This window comes from Schistocerca nitens, chromosome 3, assembly GCF_023898315.1.
Source record: "Schistocerca nitens isolate TAMUIC-IGC-003100 chromosome 3, iqSchNite1.1, whole genome shotgun sequence".
Classification (NCBI taxonomy): domain Eukaryota; kingdom Metazoa; phylum Arthropoda; class Insecta; order Orthoptera; family Acrididae; genus Schistocerca; species Schistocerca nitens.
In genome coordinates, this window is record NC_064616.1 from 131,534,466 (window position 1) to 131,545,362 (window position 10,897).

At 38.5% G+C, this 10,897-nt stretch overlaps 1 long non-coding RNA gene across 1 annotated transcript; it reads left to right on the forward strand.

Moving 5' to 3' along the window:
• The first annotated feature begins 743 nt into the window (after nucleotides 1-743).
• On the forward strand, nucleotides 744-9,713 carry LOC126248078 (uncharacterized). The gene is made up of 3 exons (XR_007545411.1): nucleotides 744-880; nucleotides 7,791-7,897; nucleotides 9,273-9,713. It is a non-coding gene; the product is annotated as an uncharacterized LOC126248078 (long non-coding RNA).
• Nucleotides 9,714-10,897: the final 1,184 nt, after the last annotated feature.

Genomic DNA, 10,897 nt, shown 5'->3' on the forward strand with positions numbered 1-10,897 from the left:
ATTATGTTTAATTCACTGTCCGTACACCAGTGTTCCATAACACATAAACAGTCGATACTGTTACTGCTAACTGCAAACACAAGTTAAAGGTACTTATTTTTAAGACATTGAATATTCAAACTCATAATCCGTAGATCAATCAAAGGATCTGACGGTCCTATGTCTTTACACTCTGTTTATAAAGTCGCGCTTACTCCATTTAAAGCTATATACCTTGTTGTAGATTCCTCTGCTTGCAAACATTTAACTGTTTGCCAATTATGTGGTGTTGTTCACTGTTTGGCCCACTGGCTTCGGGAGGTTGGCTTTCTGCTTCTGGTGTGACGACAGAGAGATCAATTTTATTTTTATAAATTGTTAAATATATATTTTTTCTACGACAAAATTATTGCATAGTTGGGTTGGGTTGTTTGGGGAAGGAGACCAGACAGCGAGGTCATCGGATTAGGCAAGGATGGGGAAGGAAGTCGGCCGTGCCCGTTCAGAGGAACCATCCCGGCATTTGCCTGGAGTGATTTAGGGAAATCACGGAAAACCTAAATCAGGATGGCCGGACGCGGGATTGAACCGTCGTCCTCCCGAATGCGAGTCGAGTGTCTAACCACTGCGCCACCTCGCTCGGTATATTGCATAGTTGTTTCCAAGATAAATAGCGCTTTCTGGATCCTGTAACATCCGTTCGTGATATTTAGTTTGGCGCCGTAGCGTTTATTTTGTTTGCGATGTTTACTTCGTTCTCATAGGCTGTCACGAGCCCGATGTGGTCAAGTGGTATGAGTACAAATCCCTTGGCGGCGTGTGTTTTGTTTGACCGAACCCGATAGGCCGAATGCCGATATAGTCAGTCTCTAACCATGCTGCAGGGAAGATGCGAACCACAGTATGTATTGATTTTATACCGCCATATTTGACATTTAGTTTTCGGGTTGGTGGTGGTTGTCTTGAGCAGGACTGAATGAATTACTTTGGAAGATGTTTTTGTTATCATTAAGGTAGTGTGTCGTAACGGAGTAGCCAGAATTTGAAGCTGAATAATAAAACTGTGGGTTATGTAGTTAATCTCATAACACACTGAGCCAAGGCTTATAGATGCCTCAGACTACAGTATAAAAACGAAGGGAGAAAAGCCAGCCGTGGACGTAAACGTATATTGTGAAACGCTGTATCGTAGACAATGCCGTTGAGTAATTACGCAACTAAATTTTTATGTGACTTCGTGTGAAATATAGGCACATCATTCACCTTTAGGTGTTGGTTAAAAAGGAAAACATTTGACGTGAATGTAATATGAACGTTTTTGTTATAGATGCAGTTATCGTAGTGTCAAAAGCCCATTCTTCTTGTAAGGTAGACCACAAAAGACTTGGTCGAATAAATTATATTTGTGTTCTCCAAAATAAATAGTTATTTGCGTATTGGTAAACAGTACCACGTTGTCTGATTCCGGATCAGAATGTTTCTGTTCTGGAAGTGAACCACTTTTTGTTTTCGGTATACGAAAGGCGAAATTTGCAAATAAGCTGCCACAGTTAGTTTTGCTCGAAAATTATGGAGCATAGCCTTTGTTGACGGACCTCGATTTTTGCGGCAAGAATGGTCAGTTTCTTTATCATCCTTGGCTATACATTAAAGATGAAATAAGACATGCAGGGTTAAGGTCTATGTAAAAATTTGAAGCAGTGAATATGGGGGGGGGGGGGGGGGGAATTGAGCTCTTACGTGGTTGAACCAAGTCTCCCTTGGGATCTGTTTCTTGTCGAGTACTAACTTGAATTTTGTATGTTTAATAAATTAACCTTCTAAAAATGTAATGTTGTTATACATCAGAAATAGTTTCTGAGAGTGGTACAGCTATCTCCGTTACTGATGACACTCTTGGTTACATTAAATACCGCTTGTTATGTAGACCCCTAGTGGGGAATTCCTGGAGGGTGACAAAAGTTCACAATGTGTAGTAGAGACTGAAAATTGCCACTATTTAGTCTTCCTACTTTCCTCTTCATTTATTCATCCAATGATGTAAGATTTCTCATTATAATACACCACAGGTAAGCAGCTCAAATGTACATAAACATAGTGCCATTTCCTAATCTTCAGTGAGACTTCTGTTTTTAATTGAGAGCTTTTCATGGAGGAAAGTGAAGTTTGTGTGCAGTGAAAGACTTACAGCTAATGGAAACTTCCTGTCAGATTAAAACTGTGTGCCGGACCGAGACTCGAACTCAGGATCTTTGCCTCTCGTGGGCAAGCGCTCTACCAACTGAGCTACCCAAGCACGACTCACGTCCTGTCCTCACAGCTTTACTGCTGCCAGTACCTCGTCTCCTACCTTCCAAACTTTACAGAAGCTCTCCTGCTAACCTTGCAGAACTAGCACTCCTGAAAGAAAGGATATTGCGGAGACGTGGCTTAAATGAATTTCTCATTTTGTGTGACCCATTTCCAATCAATTTATTGAGGCATCTTCAGTGGTAGTAGGTGTCAGTCAAGATGCCTTAGTAAATTAAGGGGAAATGTGTCTGTTAAAATGAAAATTGCAGGCTTATCTATTAAATTGCATGCAATCAGACACAAGCTAAAAATTATTTATACAAGCCTAAAATTGATAGTAGCAGTTGAAGATAGACCAATGACTTTAAAGAGGCCAATTTTATTTTCCCCATTTTAAGGGTAACAACAAAACTTTAACGTTGTTATTCTGTTCCCCTCCAATGTCACATCTCTGTACAGTGTGGTTTGTTACTAGTTCTGTGATTAAACGTAGGCTTTACCACAGCATTTTGCCATCTAAAATCCTTGTAGAATAAATTGCCTTATTTTGTTTCAGTGATCATGCAAACTTTTTTTAGTACAGTACACTGGAAGTAGCTAATAAGACACTAGCCATCAGCTTTGATGACACTGCCAATGTCACAATCATTCGCAGTACATAAAGACTACAGAGACTATGCTCTCAAGCGATCATGTGTGTTGTAACTCTTATTCTGTCATCCCCACAGGAGGTAGTTTCCTTTCCTCTGACTGAGCTGCTCTTCTTTCCCAACCTTACCTTGCTAAGGAAGGAACTAATGTTCACAAAAGCTGCAGAATAGCTTTTTTCATTTCCTTTTAAATGTTATATATGCAGCATTTGGAATTTTGCCTCCTGTCACTTTGTAATTAGTTCAATGTGATGTGTGAAGTAATTGTTTGGCTAATTCAGTGGGACTGTTTTTGTGGTATTAGGGTTGAATCACATTGGATGTAATTGGAATGAAAGGAGATGCCACCATCAAATTATCGCGTGTTCTACTCTAGACATATTGTCTTCGCTTAGCTGAGTATTGAATGATGAAAGTGAAGTTTTGGAATACTGTTTGTGATATACAAAGTTAGAATATAGTATCAGAATTAGGGATTTAGCAGTAACAAACCTTAATAATGGCTGATTTTCATAATGCATGCGTTTGACAAAGGTTGTAGGTAAATTTTCTGCAGTGCTGATAAGTGAAGGAATAGCAAAGGTGTCCTCCAAACATATCAAATAAACAGCATTTGCTTACTAGAGTAAACATAAAGGTACCAAACAATAGTTAGAAGACAATACATGAGGCTTTTTTTACTTTGCCTATTGTGCATTATTATATTTCTGGGTACCAAATAATGTCTAAAATAGCTGTATGTTTTTCCTTCGATAGAGCTGACTTTCACTGTCAAAATCAGGTTTTTATTGAAACTTTTTCCCTGCATGTATTTTTATTTGCACACAGTGCAAGTTTTTCCTTTGTCCATGTATTATAAAACAAAAATAAGTGTTTTCGGATATTTAGCCTCTTTTGGAGGGAAAACTAGCAGAGAAAATATCAAGGTCCTCCTGTCATAAAAACAATAGACTCGTATAAGCAGTTGCCAGTGGGCTCGTGCGCATGCGCAGAGCTGAATTCGCGTATGAGCAGTGCCTTCCTCCCGCTTCTGGCTACTTGAAGCGTGGCTGTTTGCTGTATGAGCAGTAGCAGCAAGTAGCCAGAAGCTACCCGGAAAAATTTTTCTGGCACGCCCAAGCTGCCAGATTTGTGCATGCGCAGAGCAAGCTGAGTTATAGTGGGGGGCGGGGGAGGGGTCCTTCCCCATGTGACCCGTGTATATGTTTCGTGTCTTCGTTTACAGCTCCCACGTCAAATGAAATCAAAACAGATTTCTGTGGCTGGGAGCTATCAAGTGAACTAATATACATTCTCATAACCATGAGAGACCAAAATAAGTTAGTAGTTTAAACTTTCTGATTTTCTATTATTTCCACGTTATTAACAATCAACCATTAATGTCTTAATGAAGCTATTGCTGCCTGTTTTATAGAGAAATTTGCTTCTGTTAATTTTATTCTGCTGAGGCAGTTACTTTATTTGAAACGAAGTGTTTCATTCCGCACTATTGGCTACTTTCAACCTCGTTCAATTTAAAGTGCAAATTTTCATTTTCTGGGATGAATGATGTTACACCATAATAAAGAACCAAACATGAGAATACAGTACTGGACCTCCAAGAAAATTAGTATCATGAAAAGCACATGAAAAGCTGAATATCAGGTACTTCAGAGTGCATCTGGACATAGAAATGTGCAAAGCGGAATGAAGCATTTTAATATGGTTTATGAAATTCCAATGTTGCTGGAGTAGTCTGATGTTCTGTTCCTTTTGACACTGTAAGAGCTGTTAATGCTATATACATACACATATCGTAAACATTGATTTGAAGCTGACTAAGTAGGCAAATTTGGTCATTAGTTTTGAACTAAATATTTGGTTTCAAATATAATAACAGCTGTAGCAGAATTTTACAAATCTGCCTTCTGTGAAAGTGTTTTTCTATCACAAGGCACTTCTTCTAGGCCTGAAGTTATTTCTTAATTTGTTTACGTCTTAAATTTATAGAATGCCATTCTATGCTAAATTTTAGACTGGCAGCATACCGTGTTTTATCGTTTTAACTCCCAACATGGCTTCATATATATTCCTAGAGTAGAATTAATCTGTCAGTTGTACAGTTTCTTTGCGTCGCAGCTACACAACAAACTGTCTGATTTTTATATTATTTTTTTAATTATTATTATTTTATTTATTTATTTATTTATTTTTCAGGAAATTTGTATTCCATCCTACTAGCTTTTTGCAGTGCTGTGTAGATGTAAACCTGTTGGAAATGCTACATAACAATATTGCAGAGTACGAATTTTTAAAAAAATCTGTCAGGGTCACCCCTTCCCAAAATTTCATGGTACTTCGAGCTGTGGAGTCTAATTTCGAAATGATATTTTGCCAAGAACTGCTTCCTTATTTGCATCCTTTATCTGTGTGGGATATGATAAAACAATTGCTCTAAGTACAACTCAGTATGTCATCTTAACATGCCGCAGGGCTGCACATGGTCACGTGATGCCCCACCACACACTAAATTCCACCAGAAATACAACGAAAAGCGTATGAGCAGAGTAAGCACCAAGCATGGGCTGCCTACGTCATCGTAGCTGTGCATGCGCAGTACAGCCTGTTGTCTGGCGCTTTCTGGTAACTGCTCAAACGAACCTAATGCTACCAATGATACAAACAGTAATAATACACTAGAACATGAAGCAGGAGTGAGCGTGGCAAAAATATGCCAACTTCTGATCTTACCACACAATGTTGTCGCTCTCCCCACACAGCTGTCAATATCAAAGCTTTCTTTATTTGATGATATGCATAAATGCTACCATTTGAAATGCATGGGAAATCTTTTGACATTCTGTGCTCTAAAATGTGAAAAGGCCTTGACTCACGCAGCCTACTTATATAACAAGAACTGATATGATAAAGAAATCTTGGTACATTGCAGTGCGTTTGTTCTGCCTGAGCGTATCACTAGAATTGGGTTGTTGATGGTGCCTTGCTAGGTATGAATATAGGGTCGTGTGTCGAGTACGCTCACATTTCACTTTTACTACATTTGTTCCTGCTGTGGATCACGATTTGACTTCTGTTTTTTTTTTTTTTCAGTAATTTTTATTCATTCAGGTGCTGGTTTTTCAAAACTTCTGACCACTGTGCTTCAGTTTTATTTATTTCTCTGTGAGCATAGGAATGTAAAATGTTCTTTTGGAATATATGTCTGAGCAGAATCCTCACTCTTTTTTTTCTTTCAGATCACACTTCTTACAAGGGAACCTCCCCATCGCACCCCCCTCAGATTTAGTTATAAGTTGCCACAGTGGATAGGCCTTGAAAAACGGAACACAGATCAATCGAGAAAAGAGGAAGAAGTTGTGTGGAACTATGAAAAAAATAAGCAAAATATACAAACTGAGTAGTCCATGTACAACATAGGCAACATCAAGGAGACTGTGGGCTAAGGAGCGCCGTGGTTAGCGTGAGCGGCTGCGGCACGAGAGGTCCTTGGTTCAAGTTTTCCCTCGAGTGAAAAATTTTATTTTTTATTTTCAGACAATTATCTGATCGTCCGTTATGTTTCATCACTATTTTGGGAGTGATTATCACATCCACAAGAAAACCTAAATCGGGCGAGGTAGAAGAATCTTTTTACCCATTCACCAAGTGTACAAGTTAGGTGGGTCAACAACATATTCCTGTCATGTGACGCACATGCTGTCACCAGTGTCGTATAGAATATATCTGACGTGTTTTCCTGTGGAGGAGATCGGTTGATCTATGACCTTGCAATCCAATGTTTTCAGTTCCCATTGGAGAGGCATGTCCTTTCGTCTACTAATCGCACGGTTTTGCGGTGCGGTCACAAAACACAGACGCTACACTTATTACAGTGAATAGAGACGTCAATGAACGAACGGACAGATCATAACTTTTCGAAGATAAAAAAAAGTAAACTTTTCACTCGAGGGAGGACTTAACCAAGGACCTCTCGTTCCGCAGCCGCTAACGCTAACCACGGGACCACGGCGCTCTTTCGCTCACAGTCTCCTTGATGTTGCCTATGTTGCGCATGGACTACTCAGTTTGTATATTTTGCTTATTTTTTTCATAGTTCCACATAACTTCTTCCTGTTTTCTCGATTGATCTGTGTTCCGTTTTTCAAGGCCTATCCACTATGCCAACTTATAACTGAATCTGAGGGGGTTGCGATGGGGAGGTTCCCTTGTTAGATCTACTTACACCAGGGAGACTTTATTCAGTTGATATGTTAAAAAATTCTTTCGCATATCGTGTTTTCTGTCATTGTGATATTTAGTTGTTCTGTTTTCGTGTACAGATCTCCATTCATTGTGTTTCAATATTCACCATACTGTTTTTTTGGACCTTGTATTTTTCTTACGATTTTCCCTTCTTTTGTGTGTTTTCTATTTGCCCCGTTTTATTAAAATCCATGCAATTGTCTGCATATGGACATTATGATCGTACTACAGTAATCTTCTGGACCATATTGCAATATCAATTAGGACTCTTTCAGAGTAAGCTGGTGCAAAGGCTTAATGTTTAGCAATTACACAAACACTTGCTTAACAAAAGATCCATACCTAAAGACTGGAAAGTTGCACAGGAGACTCCAATACATACCGTTAAGACAGGAAATGGAAGTAATCCACTGAGTTATAGTATAATGCTGCAACTCTGCTTGAGTGAAGATAGATCTGTTACTGTGCATATCATTAGTCAGCAGAAAGGCCATTTTGTCTTCCTTGACCCAAGTTTGTTAGTCTCCCCATCATAGCAGTTCTTCTGTAATACCTCAGAAAGATTACGTTTCACATAATGTAAGTTCATGGAACTTCTTATGTACTATATGGTATCATTTGTTACAGCTGGTCCACTACTTCTGCCACCAGGTGACATCTGGCAGCTCTGAGGTTGCATCCTCACTGTGCTTCATGAACCTCATTCCCAACACGAACATCAGCTGCAGTGACAGGTATTGCTATGCTATGACATGACTCGGGTAACACACAGAACATGAGTTTCTGTCAAACACCTGCCAAATCTGCCACAGTTGTGAGTAGACCGCTGAGTTTATAAATCATATAATCAGTCCACTATCTCAATTGCCAGTGTATTGAAATCAATGAAATATACTAGAAGAAACTGTAAAATACCTTCAGTTTGTTGAAAAGGACTGTTGAGCATTATCTTAATTTTTTTTTAATTCTGTTATAGTTCACTATGTGGTAAATTGTCGAACAAGAATCTGTCCACAATATGTGATATTTTCTGCACGAGTCTAGATTCTCTGAACGTATCACTACTGTCTTTGCAACACAGTGATGCAATGGGTACACATTACCCCAATAGGTGCTGCGTGGTTAAGGCAGTCACTCTCATTGGGGTAGGGCTGTTGTGCAATTTTGATTTTCTTACAATGTTACGGTATGCATTTCTGTGAAGTATATTTTTAAAAATGCTGGGTTTAAGTGATTTTTTTTTCCAGCATTTGTTCAGATGAGTTTATTATACAGGTTCATGTAATTTGAAATGAAAAAAGTTTTCGTGTAGTTTTATACTCTTTTCTGTGCTTCTGTTTTCATTATTGGTATTCCAGTAAGGCTTCACCAATAGTTATCCGTGCTATTATCTTGAACTGTGTGTCGGTTAACACCTATCGCTAGTGATCGTGGTAAGCAAAGATAGCAACTCAGCTGAATTGTGTAGCTAATGGCAACATTATTTTTAGTTTCAGTTCTGGGAGAAAGAAATATTGTGTTTTAACATAATAATGCCCTTTAGCACAATATGTATCATAGTAAAATGAAATTGAATTTTCTACAGTAATTCACATATGCTCAAACATGTAATATATTATTTAACACCAGGTTTTATCATTATTATATTATTAGAAATGTGGTCTGTTTATTCAACTAAATACAATGTCCAGTCGAACAAAGAAAGGTCCAGTTTTTATGCAAAATCATATTTAGTGGCAGAGGTGGATGACATCTCCAGGAAAATAACAACGTAGACACAGCTGAGGAATACCAGAAAAGTAAATATGATAACACCAGGTTTTTTGAAAACAAGTTATTATATTATGACTTGTGTACTGTTACTACAGATTCACAAAGTGCATAAACAAATATGCCACATATACTCAAACAAATAACTGTTGGACTTGTTTATAACAACACTCTGTAGTCCCTTATAGCAGTCTCCTTGTGGAGGTCCAAATGCCTTCAATACTGTTTGTATGTGCGCTTGTTTCAAGGTCCTCGAATGTCATTTTGTGATTGTCACATGCTTGAATTCATCATCATTCTAACATTGTGAGAGACAAGAATTAATGTTGTGCACAGCAGAGGCGTGCATCGAGTCTGTGCGGCCTGCCCGGGAACGTAGCCATGGCTGCCGGGCGGGCCCCGTCTCTCGCTACCCGGCCAGCCAGTCGAGCCTCACCGAGCCCCGCCGGACTGCCCGGGCCCGCACGGATGCTTGTGAGGCTTGGTTGTCTGTCAAGTCTCACACCCGCCAGCCACTGCACTGCTGCAGATGCGACTGACATCTTTGTGACAGTCAGCAAGTAGTTTTCTTCTTCTGCACATTATGTACCGACACACAACTTCACCTCTGATCTTATAGAAAATTAACTGTAATGCCTGGAACAGCGTGATTCCTTAAATCTGCTGTGTTGCTTGTAGTTGGTAAACCAGTATATTGTTACACACTTGTAATAAAAAAAAAACTAATAATCGAATTTTTCAATACATAACGAGGAAAGGGCCAATATTTAAAACTTTTTATTGACAGATATGGAAGATAGCTGTGTATCTCTCGGAAGAACTGATCTTTTTCTGAAATAAGTTCATCTTTTTCTTGCCAGTTACAGCTTCCTCAAGACAGTCTGACTTAAGACTTGGCTAATTTGGCACATTGTCTTAAAAATCTCCGGTTTAAATGTGTTATTTCAGGGCTCAAACACAAACACTGTTTCGAATAGTTCATTAAAAATGTTGCAGTTTGGGAAATATTTTTAAATTCCAATAAAGTTCAGTGCTTTGACATCCTACACGATTTCCTACAAACAAATTCATCCTTCTTTGGGTGAAAATATCAAGAACACAATGGAAAAACTTTCAGAGATTATTTTTCTGTTGTGTCTAGTAACAAGAGCTGGATTTGAAATCTTGTAGAAAAGACAATTTTCGAATTCACATATACAGTAAATTAAAATGAGCAGCTCCCGGAAACTTTCAGTGACTGTAAATGACAGAGATGTTATAAATCTTTGTCACGGATAAGTACCTAGTGAAACTGAAAGGCAAAAATCCCAACTGTACCAAATAAAGCAGTAATGAGATACCTGCCTCATCCAAACATTTGTCTGTAAAGGCTTTTCCATCTTACACTTATATAAAAAATAAGTAGAGAAACAACCTTTTTGGCGAAAGTAACCAGAAATTGTCTTGAATTCTGTGATTCCTGTCTTGAAACTTTTGTGCCATTCAAAGCAGACGGATCCTTCTCAATAAATTCGAAGAAAGGGTTTAGCCAGTTAATTCCATAATAAAATCTTATAGGCCAGGAGAAAAGCGTAAAATATTTTAATATTGCATACTAGACGTACCCCTCTTGATGTGACACAACTGAAATGTAAACCATAAAAAAGCACTAGGGATTTTAAACATTTCCTTGGAATTCCGTTACTTGTATGTCACACTAAGTACTTTTTTATAAGGTGTGAGTTCACAGATATCAGATTTCTGTGACGGGGTGTCACATCACCAAACGTTTAGGAACCACTGCTCCAAGGTATCTGCAAAAATGACATCACAGCTGTACGATAGAGCCACGAAATTATCAATTGGATGCGAATGTATTTGTTAAAGTTAAAACAATGAAGGAACAAAAACTGCAGGCAGTAAAGACAAACGAAGTTTATTGGAAATTTTCTTTTTTCATGTAAATAAAGCAACATTCTTCTTGT